The sequence below is a fragment of the Apium graveolens genome, chromosome 4 (assembly GCF_009905375.1).
Source record: "Apium graveolens cultivar Ventura chromosome 4, ASM990537v1, whole genome shotgun sequence".
Lineage (NCBI taxonomy): Eukaryota > Viridiplantae > Streptophyta > Magnoliopsida > Apiales > Apiaceae > Apium > Apium graveolens.
The window spans coordinates 46,735,706-46,750,079 of record NC_133650.1 but is presented as its reverse complement, the minus strand read 5'-3'; positions in this window follow the sequence as shown (position 1 = coordinate 46,750,079).

Here is a 14,374-nt window from a genome sequence, read left to right as displayed (position 1 = left end):
GTTTTTTCTTATTTGATTCCCTAGAGTTGAAATTTCTTTTGATATTCTATGATAATGAATCTCTGCGATTAGATGGTTCTTTTTATTGAAAGCAAGTCAGAGTAACTGTCAGGAAGAAGAAAAGCTTTATACCAGGATGTTATTGGAGATGTAATGGTAACCGTGAGAGTTCAGGACCTAAGGATGGAATTATAGTCTCGGGAAAGGTAATTCAATGATTGATGAATCACTTGAGGGTGATGATAAATCAACCCTAAAGGAAAGTTTGGTTGAAATTTAGACTATGGTGCCTGGAAGAATTTAGCGTTCCTTAAGTTGATCTAATTTATCAATATGGGTGGGTGTTATAGCCAGCCAAGCCTTGTAGTATATTAAAGTTAATGTGGTAATTGAGTAGTGACGGGAGTTAGTCAGTTGTTGTTATATTGAAGAGCCGTGCTACAGTGTTATTTCTATGTATTTTAAATCTCTTGAACTGTTGTTGATTCTGTTACTGTTATTGTTGCTATGATTGCTAGTGCTATTAATCTAGATTTCTTTTGTAAATGGACCCGATATTAAGGACTTGGGTACTGTGATTGGGTAGCATTTTCCAGATATGGGTGCACCGTTTAAACGGTGATACCTTCTGTCTAAAATTTTATCATATTTAAAATAAAACTCATTTATAAATTCCAGGAAGATGCCACCTAAGAAAGCTACCCAGTTTAAAGAAAATAGTAGTAGTATTGTGGAGGGTCTAACTATAAATGAAATTCTAGATTTGTCGCGCCAGCAGCAGCAACAATAGTTGCAGTTAATCCAACAGGTTCAGCAGCGGTATCTATGGTTGCAGCAGCAACAGTAAGAAGTGAATTGAAGTGCTAGTTTTAAATCTTTCTAGAGTATTAAACCTCCTGAGTCTAAAGGTGAACCTAATCCAGTAGTTGTTGGAGCATGGTTACAAGAAATGGAGGAAGATTTCAACTTTGTTTAAGTAAGTGATAACCTTAAAACCGATTATGTGAGCTATTTCTTGAAAAATGAAGCAAATTACTGGTGGGAGTCAACCAAAGCATTGGAAGGAGAAGGCCATGTTCCATGGGCTAGGTTTACAGAATTATTCTCGGGAAAGTATTTTTCTGATGGTTTAAGAAATCAGTTGGAAGTCGAGTTTCTAGAGCTGAAACAAGGTGAGAGAAGTGTGTTGGAGTATGAGGCCAAGTTTACAGAATTGGCCTGATTAGTTCCTGAGTATGTAAGTGTGGAGATTCAGAAAGTAAGAAGGTTCCAACAAGGGTGAAGCCTTAAATTCGCAGAGGAGTTGTGGCAATTGCTACCCAAGACATATCCCTCTATGGTTCAGGCCGCCCTGGTAATGGAAAATGAGCAGAAGTTGACTGTTAGGGATGAAAGGGATAAGAAAAGGAAGTCAGAAGGTGTTAAGGATAAAGCAAACCAAGGAGAATCCACTTAGGGATTTGAGAATTGGGTTGGCCGGAGTAGGAGTAAGAGATTCTAAAGATAGAGTTTATTTCAGGATAGATTTGGTGCTACTTCAGTTACTTCCATTCCAGCTCGGTCAGTCAAGTCAGCAGCAAATATAAGTCCTGTGATAAGAGACACAGTGGTTCGTATAAAAAAAAGTGCAATATTTTAAGTGTGGACATAAGGGTCATTATGCCTCAGAATGTAATCCAGAAAATCCAGGAGTTACATGTTATAATTGTAGAAAAGTTGGGCATATTGCAAGGAATTGTAGAACGGTTATTCAAGGTACTACACCCCAAGGGCCAACATCCAGCTCAGCTAGAGGCAGAACTTATAAAAGGACCAAGAGATCGAGCATTTAGAACTTGGACGTAGTTGCATCTAATTTGCCACCCTTCGAACTAGAAGAGTTCGATATGGGTGTAAGATCGGGTTAGTTGTCCTGTAGTAAGATAAGGAGCGAATTTTTTTTTTAGAAGAAGTGAAGTATAATTTGTACAGAAGCAATAAAAGGAATTCTTCCAATCATGCGAGAAAAGAAGTGGTAAGCTAAGGACATAAGTTAGATCCACCATCTGTAAAGATACGAAAAAGAGAGTACGTAAGCTGGAGGAATTTTGAATAATAAATAAATGCCCTGGAATCTTTGGAAGTCAGTGGAACAAAATAATTAGTGCGATAATTGTGAAAGTGATTGAAAGGGAAGTAAGTATAATAGATAGAGATCGCTGAAATGCACCAGTGATGTTGTTGGAAAGAGGAATGAAATTATGAGATTGTGTACTAATTATCGAGAGTGCAAAAAAATGATGAATAAGAATAGGTAACCTCTATAAAGAATTGGTTACTTATGTGACCTAATTCAAGGAGTGTGTGATTTATATGGGATTGACTTAAGATATAGCCTGAGAACATGTCAAAGATCGCGATCAGAATGAGTTATGAGCATTGTACTTTCTGGTGGTATTATGTGGAGTAATAAGTGTATTAGTTATCTATAAGTAATCAAGGAAGATGGTGCATAAGGAGTAGTTGGATAAGTAGATTATATTTATTGATAACATCCTTAGCTATTTAAAGATTAAGAAAGTCTGTGTTGAACGATCAAGGATTTCCTACGTTAAATTTTTCCAGAATGGATTCTAGCTGAGATAAACAAGGGGTTCCGATCGTTTCATCCAAGATCATCTAAGCAAAGTCGGTATAGTAACAGATACCCTGTACAAAAGGAAATGATTGAATGTAATTAAGATCCCTGAAGAGTTAACAAAATAATGGTAAAAAGTGGAATGTGAAGTTCAAATACTTGAAGATGAGAAGAAGTGAAGATATGAGTTTACCTTCCAGCCTAGGTTGATGGAAATGAGTAAAGAGTGTTCAAATGTTGGAAATTAAATTGAAAATCAGTACTACTTATCATCCTTAGACAGAGGGTCAAAGTGAGAAGATAATTCAGACAACATAAGACAGATGGAATATATATAGATGATGGGTTTAAAAAAAAAGGAAGTGAACTGTGATAATCACCTACCATGGATTGAGTTTTTATGATAATAATTACCATGTTAGTAGGAGAATGCTACTTTGCGAAGTGTTGTATGGACATAAGTGTGGGTCCTCACCCTAGTGAGGGAAAGTGGAAGTAGAGATATTGTTAAATCCTGAATTAATTTAGTACATCAAAAGTGTGGTGGTGTTGACTCGGAAAAGAGTTAAACAACCCAGGATAGAAAAAGAGAGAAAGCAGAATTGCATCGAAAGAACAGGGATATAGAATTAGGATCGTTGATGCGGGTAAACATTTCATCTTGAAAGAGATTGGTTAAGTTTGAATAGAAGGGACAAGTAGAGTCTTAAATGTGTTGAACCGTTAGAGGTATAAATAGATATAGGCAAGTTGTCTATGAGTTGATGTTGTCACCGCAATTGCAATGTGTATATATATATACAATGTGTTCCACGTGTCAATATTAAGGTGATATGTATCTGGTTCAGAATTAAGCCATTGATTGGGAGCCAATGGGCTCTCATCCAAATTTGTTCTGCGTGGAATAATCGATCCAAATCCTAGATCATTGAGAGCGAGTCCTTAGTAATGAAATTATGTCTATAGTGAGTACGAGATGAATAAACCCCTGAGTAGAAGAGTCTACCTGGAGGTTAGAGTCAGATATGCTTGAAAAATATTCTCACTTATTTAGTTAAGTCAGATTCTGAGGACAGAATCTTTTTAAGGGAGGAAGGATATAACGACCCGTATTTTTTTATTATTATTTAAATGTGTGATTATGGAATAAATAATTAAATAAAATATTTGTGTGGGTTCAGTCAATGGGTTATTACTCTGTCACTATGTGTATGTGATTACTAGTGTATGGAATTGAATTGCGTGGTTAATTAATGAATTGTATGATTTTGTGTCGCTGTTAAAAATGGTATTATTACAGTTTTATTTCAATAAATACTTGGATTATCTCTAAAATTGTTTTTATGACTTTATAATTTCAATAATTATTTTTAGGACTTTATAAAATTAAGAAATCAATATTTCATTAATTATTTATTTTTAAATAATTTTCTAAGTGTGTTTAATGGTAAAATCCATATTTAATTATGGAAATCTTCAAAAAATTATGAAACTTATATTTTATCAAGTTCGTATTATTCTGAGAATTTTAAAATTATTTTGGGAATTTTCGGAGTTAGTTTCACCCGCGCGTCGATTCGTTTAATTGATAAAAGCGGGTATGAATTGTGTTTCAAAAATTATTTTAAAATTTCAACAAATTATGTTTTTATAAACTTCGAGATATATTTGTAACATTTTAAGACTATTTACGTGATTTTCTGAATTTGTTTTAAGTGTAGCTTGGTTCGCTAATTGGGAAACGCGGATGAGAGTTGTATTTCAAAAATGCTTTAAAAAATTATAAAAAATTTATTTTGTTAGTTTCGGGATTTTTAGAAAATTTTAAGACTATTCTCGTAATTTTCTGAATTCGTTTCAAGTGCAATTTAATTCGTTAAATTGCAAATTTCGAGTTAGAAAAACCAAACTTTCAGGAAGGACGGGACACATGTCAGGTTTGTGGCTAATTACCAAGGACGTGTCATGTGCTGATTTCTTAATAATAATAATATATAATAAATATTAGTTTTCTCCTTCCTGGTGAATACTCCAGATCACTCTTACTCTCTTTCTTCGTTGCTCTCGGCGAAGGCTTGTCACCGAATTTCGGTTCCTTTTTCTTCGATTTCCACTTGAATTCGAACGGTTCTAAGGTTCCGGTATATAATTCCTCCTATCTTGTTCTTATGGCTGCGTTTTTGTGCGATTTTCTGTAAAACCCACTTCGGGGTTTGAGGTTAATTGTTCTGATGCTGCATGTTTTTCCCTCGGCCGCTGGCTGCCGTTGGCTTCTTTCCGGCAAGGTGGCCTGGGTGGTGTGATATGTGGTAGTTGTGTGCGTATATAAATATATATATCTGTACATGATGTAATTACTGTGAACCCACTTCTGATTCTTGCTGTTTCTTTTGTTTTTCCGGCGACTTTCGTCGCTGCTCCGTTACTGCTGCGTGTTTGCACGCGCGTGTTGCTGTTTAGGTGTGCGTAAATTGTTGGCCTTGTAACCACTGGTTTCTGTAGATAGTGTGATGAAAATTTGTGATAGTTGTTTGGGATTATTCGAAATTATTTTGTATTACTTTTCGATGATTCCGAAAATTTTATCGGTGAAATTCGTGCTGGAAAATCGAATTAATCGGGTACCCGCGAATTTCGCCGCCGTCGACGATGAACTTCGGTGAGTCGACGGTGGACGGTGATGATGATGTTCTGAGTCCTAAATTTTATAAATAAATAAAATGATTATGTAAAATATTTTCGGACTTAAATAATTAATTTTGATTGGTGTTTGTGATTTGATGTCGAATTGGTTCGACGGGTAGTCCAATAAACAAAGGAGACGCGACCCTATTTCCGGGAAATTGAACTACGGAAATACGGGAACGTATTCGATGATTATCTAGGACGTTGAGTGGCTATATATACATATGTGTGTGTTTTATACGAAACTTGATTGTACAATGTGATGAAATATTTTGCCGCATCGATAACCCTGATTTTGTAAAAATTATGAGTATATGTATTTTCTGGAAACGAACACCGAATCGATTTTTCGAGAACGTGAACCCTGATTATTGTGTGTGTTATCATATTATAATAGTACATATAAGTGCGAGTCGGAATTGTTATCGTTTGGGTAGAATTTATATCGAGGATATGTCAAGCATACCTAGACGTCTAACATAGGGTATTTCGGCTCTGTAGGTTCTGGTCGAAGGACTCAGGAATTGATATCGAATTAAGATAATCTAGTGATCAGTCGGCAAGTGCCTCGAGGTTCCCAAGCAAAGAACCCTGAGAGTCCTGAATACTATCTTGAGATAGATTGCTGCGAAGCAGGGATGTCTTCTAGTGAGACAGTCATTTTTCCATGAGAGCCTGAACGTTCAAGTCTATCAAAATCAGTTAGTGATAGTCGTAAAGCTCTACAAGGAAAGTACCCCTGACCATTCTTTTATGGTACAGTGCATATGAATAGCTAAATATTTTACTTTCGTAATGGAACAGAAACGTTTTAAGTTACGTATCCCCCATATTTGAAATGTTGTTTTAAATTATATTTTAGGGAAAAGTAACTTCTGAGAACACTTGTCTCTAAACATGATTTAAATGAAAAGGGGATTTGAATAGTGTGCTGTGACATAATTGATTTTGAAAAAGAGATAGGTAAAAGTGATTTTGAAAACTGGATAAAACGATCAGATATGGGATACATTGGGGCCAGAGTGGGCCTATTGAGGTGGCGTAAGAGGCTAATTTGGTTGCGCGCACTGTATAACCGATTAGTCCAGCAAGTCAGAGACCTAGCTAGTCTCTGAGTTTCGGAATAGGTGAATGAGATGGCAGTTGGAGCCGTCTGGTGTTAATAGCCTGATCAACTGTCTTCACATATCCGCTATGTATCTGATTTGGTTTTGTGATTCCCGTAAATAAAAAGAACTCTGTTTTACCTAATAACATGTAGGATGCATCTACATATATCAAAGTAAATCAATTTTTGTTTCTTGTGTTGATTATGGGCATGGGAATTGAACATCGAGGAATGGAACAGTAGATACACGCATCCCCGGTGAGTATAATTCAAAATTGATCTTCTTGTCACGTCGACTATCACTCACTTAATGTTTATATGTGTTAAATTTAGAATATCAATATGAATGATGCAAGTATTATTAGCCTTATTACTTTATGATTATATATCATGCCACGTGTTTGATAAAAATCTTGAAAGAATATACTTCAATTTTTTTTAGGAAATAAGCAATAATATTGAAGATTGTCAAATTCTCGAAGATTCACCTACAGAGAATTCACTGTCTGTTGATTTACAATATACCTATAATGATGAATTGGATACAGAGAATGCTACACGAGCAAATGTTATGCCTGATGAAGGTATGTTATTTCAATCACATGAAGAAGCATATAATTTTTATAACAGCTTTGGTTTAACGCATGGGTTTGTAGTACGTAAAAATTCTACGTACATGTCTAGAAAGGATGAAGTTATTGTCAGAAGAACATTTGTATGTAATAGAGAAGGTTTCAAAATAAAACAAGAGGCACATAATGAGGACAACATAAAACGGCGTCGAGAAACTAGATGCGGTTGCAAAGCTTCAATGGAAATTATCCTAAATAAATTAGGAACATGGGAAATTAAAAAAATTAATGATATCCATTCTCATGACTTGCTCAAGAGTCCGAATAAAAAAATATAATTAAGATCTCACAACAAATCTCATAAAGATGCAACTTATAAGAAATTAATTGATAAATTTCGTAGTTGTGGAGTTGGGCCAGCTAAAATATCACACATTATAAATAGTGCATGTGATAGTGCTACAGATGTCGTGACACCCCAACAATGTTCTGAATATTTAAGAATCAAGAGAAAGAATAATATTGGCAAGGAGTGTATGGTTGTAGTGCAGAGTTTTTTAGAAAGAAAAGCAAGAGATTCTGAATTTTATTATGCCATTCAACTTGACGAAGAACGCGGCTGCAGAAGTATTTTCTGGTGCGATGCTTGAGCGATAAAATCTTCTAAAAAATTTTCTGATGTGATAGTATTTGATGTTATGTACAAGACAAATAGCTTTTCGATGCCTTTTGCACCTTTCACGGGTGTGAACCACCATAGATAGTCTACCTTATTCGGTTGTGCTTTACTTTCTGATGAGCGAGAGGAAACATTTGTTTGGTTATTTATACAGTGGTTGAATTGTATGTGGAATGAATCTCCCGGGGAAATTATTACTGACCAAGACCTTGAAATTTGTAATGCTATTAAAAAAGTTTTTTCACATACACATCATCGATATTGTCAATGGCATCTTGGGCTTCATGAGTGCGAGCCCCTACATTCACTACAATGTGCTCACCAAACATTCAATGAGGACTACAATATGTGGGCTAAAAAATGTAGAACTATTGAAGAATCTGAGGAATGTTGGAGCGTGTTGTGTGAGAAATACAAGCCATATTATGAAGAACCTTTAACTGATTCTCAAAAAAATATTATGAAGTCTTGGAAATGGATTGTGAATATGTATGAAAAACGACATCACTAGGTAAAGGCATACCTAAAGGATACATTTTTTACAGGTAAATTGTCAAATAGTATCATGTATTACAATTTAAATTTCTTTAATCAGATTTATAATTTTATTTAATCAGGACTGATACAAGTTTTTTGCAGGAATAAAGTCTTCTCAAAGAAGTGAAAGTATGAATTCGTTTTTTGATGGTTATGTCAATAACAACACTCCGTTGTCTGACTTCGTTGATCAATATGAAAAGGAAATTTATAGTCGTCGCGATACAGAAGAGAAAGAGGATTTGATATCAATGACAACCAGCCCTGATTTGACAAATATGCATAGCTTGGAGGCTCATGCTGGAAAAGTTTATTCTTGGAATATATTCAAATTATTTCAGAACGAATTTATGCAGATTTTGCATTGCCAGCACAATAAAAAAGTAGTTACAGGTGTTGAGATGGTGTATGATGTAACTTTCAAGGATCATAATAGGTCACACATTGTTAAGGTAAATATTTCCACTCAGTTTTACAAGTGTTCATGTGCTAAATTTGAGACATGGGGTATTCTGTGCAAACACATACTATATATCATGAAGCAAAAATTAAGATTAAAGATCATAACTGCTGAATATATTTTGTCAAGATGGACCTTAAATGTGAGACATACAACCAGTTTAATGGTCAGTTGGAACAATGATGGTGCACCTGGTATGAATATAGATTGCAACACTACAGAGGTAACATTTCTTGAAGCTTGGACATTGCGAGGTGATTTTAATAAACTTTATGAAAAGATAATTACTCGTAAAGACCTCTATGAAGTAATGGAAAGGGAAATAAAGATATGGTGGAAAAAAGTTGGCGAGATTATAAATAAACAGATGCCACCACCGGTGTGCGTAAGTGTAGATGATTTTTCAGAGGCAAATATAATGGATAAAAGCCCTGTTGAGCAAGATTGAAGTTGTATGTTTATCTCAACAATACTAGTTTGGATAACTCAACATAGGACAAGGACTTTGAAATAATCTATGTTCCACTAGGATCAGTATAGATTGGTTGTTGCGTATATGCACAAAAGGTTTTGTTAGCTGCAGTGAAGAAGACGTCAACAGTGATCCATATGAAGTTCATTAATATGTTAAGGCATCGGAGGAATAAGGTTGGAGTCATTCGAAACAGTTGTCAGAATCAGTGTAAATGCCTCAAGAATTTCTAGTGTAGTTGGTTATAGTTGGTAGAGGACTTAACAGTAGTTTATACGGGTATAATACGAAGGCCTGAGAGCGGAACTAGTCGTCTGTGAATCAGACCCGAGCACTAGAGGTTAGTGATCCGTGAAAGGGAAACGGAGTATTATTTTTAGGAACACTGTTAAGTGGTTTTTGTACTCGAGGAGTCTAGAAATATATTAAGTGTAATAACCCCAATTTTTGGAAATTTTTGAAACCCTTATGAATAGTGATTTTGCAGATTATGCTGAATAAAAAAACTTTTCATGCCACACTATGTAGGGGTTCTGTTATTGATATTCTGAGATTTTATTAGTACTCTATATGGTATATAAGTGTATGTAAAGATCGTCAGAATCCAATTCCGAACACTTCGATTTTTCCAGGAAATCCACTAGATACGGAAAGAATTGAGTATAAGGTAACAGGATAAAAATGAAAATTTGTGATAGTTGTTTGGGATTATTCGAAATTATTTTGTATTACTTTTCGATGATTCCGAAAATTTTATCGGTGAAATTCGTGCTGGAAAACCGAATTAATCGGGTACCCGCGAATTTCGCCGCCGTCGACGATGAACTTCGGTGAGTCGATGGTGGATGGTGATGATGATGTTCTGAGTCCTAAATTTTATAAATAAATAAAATGATTATGTAAAATATTTTCGGACTTAAATAATTAATTTTGATTGGTGTTTGTGATTTGACGTCGAATTGGTTCGACGGGTAGTCCGATAAACAAAGGAGACGCGACCCGATTTCCGGGAAATTGAACTACGGAAATACGGGAACATATTCGATGATTATCTAGGACGTTGAGTGGCTATATATACATATGTGTGTGTTTTATACGAAACTTGATTGTACAATGTGATGAAATATTTTGCCGCATCGATAACCCTGATTTTGTAAAAATTATGAGTATATGTATTTTCTGGAAACGAACACCGAATCGATTTTTCGAGAACGTGAACCCTGATTATTGTGTGTGTTATCATATTATAATAGTACATATAAGTGCGAGTCGGAATTGTTATCGTTTGGGTAGAATTTATATCGAGGATATGTCAAGTATACCTAGACGTCTAACATAGGGTATTTCGGCTCTGTAGGTTCTGGTCGAAGGACTCAGGAATTGATATCGAATTAAGATAATCTAGTGATCAGTCGGCAAGTGCCTCGAGGTTCCCAAGCAAAGAACCCTGAGAGTCCTGAATACTATCTTGAGATAGATTGCTGCGAAGCAGGGATGTCTTCTAGTGAGACAGTCATTTTTCCATGAGAGCCTGAACGTTCAAGTTTATCAAAATCAGTTAGTGATAGTCGTAAAGCTCTACAAGGAAAGTACCCCTGACCATTCTTTTATGGTACAGTGCATATGAATAGCTAAATATTTTACTTTCGTAATGGAACATAAACGTTTTAAGTTACGTATCCCCCATATTTGAAATGTTGTTTTAAATTATGTTTTGGGGAAAAGTAACTTCTGAGAACACTTGTCTCTAAACATGATTTAAATGAAAAGGGGATTTGAATAGTGTGCTGTGACATAATTGATTTTGAAAAAGAGATAGGTAAAAGTGATTTTGAAAACTGGATAAAATGATCAGATATGGGATACGTTGGGGCCAGAGTGGGCCTATTGAGGTGGCGTAAGAGGCTAATTTGGTTGCGCGCACTGTATAACCGATTAGTCCAGCAAGTCAGAGACCTAGCTAGTCTCTGAGTTTCGAAACAGGTGAATGAGATGGCAGTTGGAGCCGTCTGGTGTTGATAGCCTGATCAACTGTCTTCACATATCCGCTACGTATCTGATTTGGTTTTGTGATTCCCGTAAGGGCCTGAGAGGTTGATACAGAGATTTTTTAAATGTGATTAGCATGCTAAAATTGAACTCTGGTATTTATACAGCACACTGCTATATTGTTTTAATGAAGTATGCTAGTTTTGAGTATCCAGTTTATGAATGTTTACTTGTTTTCTAAGCAAGTTGTGAATTCTGTTCCTGTAACTGCTTTACTTTAAACTGTTCTACTTGTTATTCATATAGTGGTACTGCTGAGCAAGCAATTGCTCACTCTTTCAGAATATTTTATATGTATTGTAGATGCCTAGGAGATTCTTGCGCGGTAGTCAGGGCAGAGTTCCAGCTCCTTTCGTGTCAGACTCCTTTGAGGTGGTTGTGTTGGACCAAAGATGGTCTGTTGAGTTGCTGCGTTAAATTAGTGGTCGGGATTGTGTAAGGTAAATTGGGATGTGTTAGTTGAGTAACCTAAGTCATACTTAAACCTGGAAAAGGTCTTGGTAAAAAAGGGTCGTAGTTATGTATTATTAATGAGTTGGGCTGATTTATAATTGTATTTATTGTTGTTGATGACGTCAACTCCTGACCCCGGGGTTGAGGCCGTCACATTTCTTCCTGGAGATAATGTCAAAAAGGGGGAGAATATATCTAAATGCCAAAACAGCTAATGGATGTTGAATAAATCTGATGTCAACAAAAGAAGACCTGATGGGAAGATTGGTCTTGGTTTCTGCATTTGGATAAAGTTTTGACATCATCAATCAGAACTTGTGCATAATTTCATAATGAACAAGTTGGGGGAGATTGTAATATATAATAGATGATGTCAAAGATTACTGGAGCTAACAATGTCATTAATCTTCAATGATCTGATGTCAAAAATTACTGGAGCTAACAATGTCATTAATCTTTAATGAGCTGATGTCAAAGATTACTGGAGCTATCAATGTCATTAACATGATGATGTCAAAGATTACTGATGCTGACAATGTCATTAGAAATCAGTTAAGCTTGGGGCCAACCCTAAAATTAGTTGTATTGTAACCTTAATCTGTAATTCATACTTGTAACACTTAATGTCTGTTAAATGTAAATGGAGCAGACTGGAGCATTTTTCCCTAAATATTGTCAAGCCTAAGAATTCTATCTTGAAGAAGATCAAGAAGGTCATGCCTCAGAAGAATTATGAAGAAGCTTGGAGTTGAATAATTCTGTTTGGTGAAAAACATTCTAAGTCAAGATCTCTACAAGTCACAGAATTAGTGTTATAGAGAACTCATTCGAGAACTCAGAAAGACCTATCGAGAACTCAGGAATTGCCTATCGAGAACTCAAGAAATTCTATTGGAGATATCGATAAGTCAGATACCCATTCGAGAACTCAGAGATATCGACAAGTATACATTCATTAGAGAACTCTGAGTTATCGATAAGCCAAAGTCCATTAGAGAACTCTGAGTTATCGATAAGCCAAAGTCCATTAGAGAACTCTGAGTTATCGATAAACCAAAATTCACTAGAGAACTCAGAGTTGTCGATAAGTCAAGTCAACAATGAAGTTTCAGAGATATCGACAAGCCAACATGCCTATCGAGATGTCGAGTTCTATACAGCTTAATTGGAGATCTCGAAGTGATGAAATTTCTCTAAGTACAGAATTGCAGAACAGTTTAATATCCAAGGTTGCAAATCAACAAACAATTCACATAGTTGGATTGACAAGTCTACAAAAAGCAGCTTGAGAGATGTGCAAGATCAATGGCAAAGATTAACTGACAGAGGAGATTAAAGTAAACACGGGATGCTAAAGATATGCTAAGCCAGAAATGGAAGATTTGCTTTTCTATAAATAAAAATGACAAGTGGCAGTTTAGAAAAGCTAATAGCATGTTTATTATCCACTGTGTAAACCAGCAGTTAACTGAGTTATAAAGTTAACACTGGTCCTCTAGTTAAAAAGGAACAATCAAGATAGAAAATCTAATATTCTCTCTCAAGAAAGAAGCTAAGTTCTAAAACAAGAACTTAGAGATTTTTTAGCAAAACACTGCTTGATTTTTAATATAAAATTAAGTGAGTTTTGAAGATCTTTGTTTTACATATCTGCATAGTTATTTATGTTTAATATTTATTCTACTAAATCATTGACAACAACCAACTGCTAAAGCCAAAGTCGATCAAAAATCAAACATTTAAGCCAAAACACATTTACCCCCCCCCCTCTGTGTTGTATTCATACCTAACAAAAATTTATTTAACTATAAACATAATGACTGGTTTTTTATATAAAAACACATATTCAATGTAATATTCATAAAGTTAGTTTTAAAATTTTGAATTTAAGAAATAAAGTTAAGAATAGTATATAAACGGATCATTAACTGTATGTTTCATACATTTTAATATATATTTTTGACAAAAATAATTAAATTGTACATATAGTAAAATTTTTTAAAAAATGTTGAAAATAGATACACTAACATATAAAGACTATTGTGTGTGTCACATATTTAGGTAGTTTAGGGTCATAAATAGTTAGTATTTTCGGTTTATTTCGAATTCAAAATTAGAACTTGACTCATTTTTTAAAAAACACTCGAAATATGACTACATGAACCGGCCGAAAATATAACATCATTTTCCAGGTTTAAATTAAACTACGAGTCCGACAAGAACATCTTACCAATAAGGGGAAATTTTGTAATATCTTATGTTAATAAAAATTAATATTTTGAGATTTTTATAGTATCAAGTCAATTAATAATATGTATCAAAATTTCTAGTCTTGAAGTGAGAACATTACACATTTTAAAAAAAAAATCAAAATTTGAGTACGTGACCTGGTCGGCCAATAATACATCGCCATCGTCTAGGTTTAATAAATTTAAATTACGAGCTCGATGAGAACACCTTACCAATAAGGATAAATTTTGTAAAATCTCATATTAATAAAAATTAGAGAAAAAGGAGGTGAGATTAACCTTATATAAAATAATTGCTTACATAAGGTTAAAAGATACATGTTGCTGTCGTTAGGTATCACGTAATTCATCCACCTTATATTACATAAAAATAAAAAGAACTCTATTTTACCTAATAACATGTAGGATGCATCTACATATATCAAAGTAAATCAATTTTTGTTTCTTGTGTTGATTATGGGCATGGGAATTGAACATCGAGGAATGGAACAGT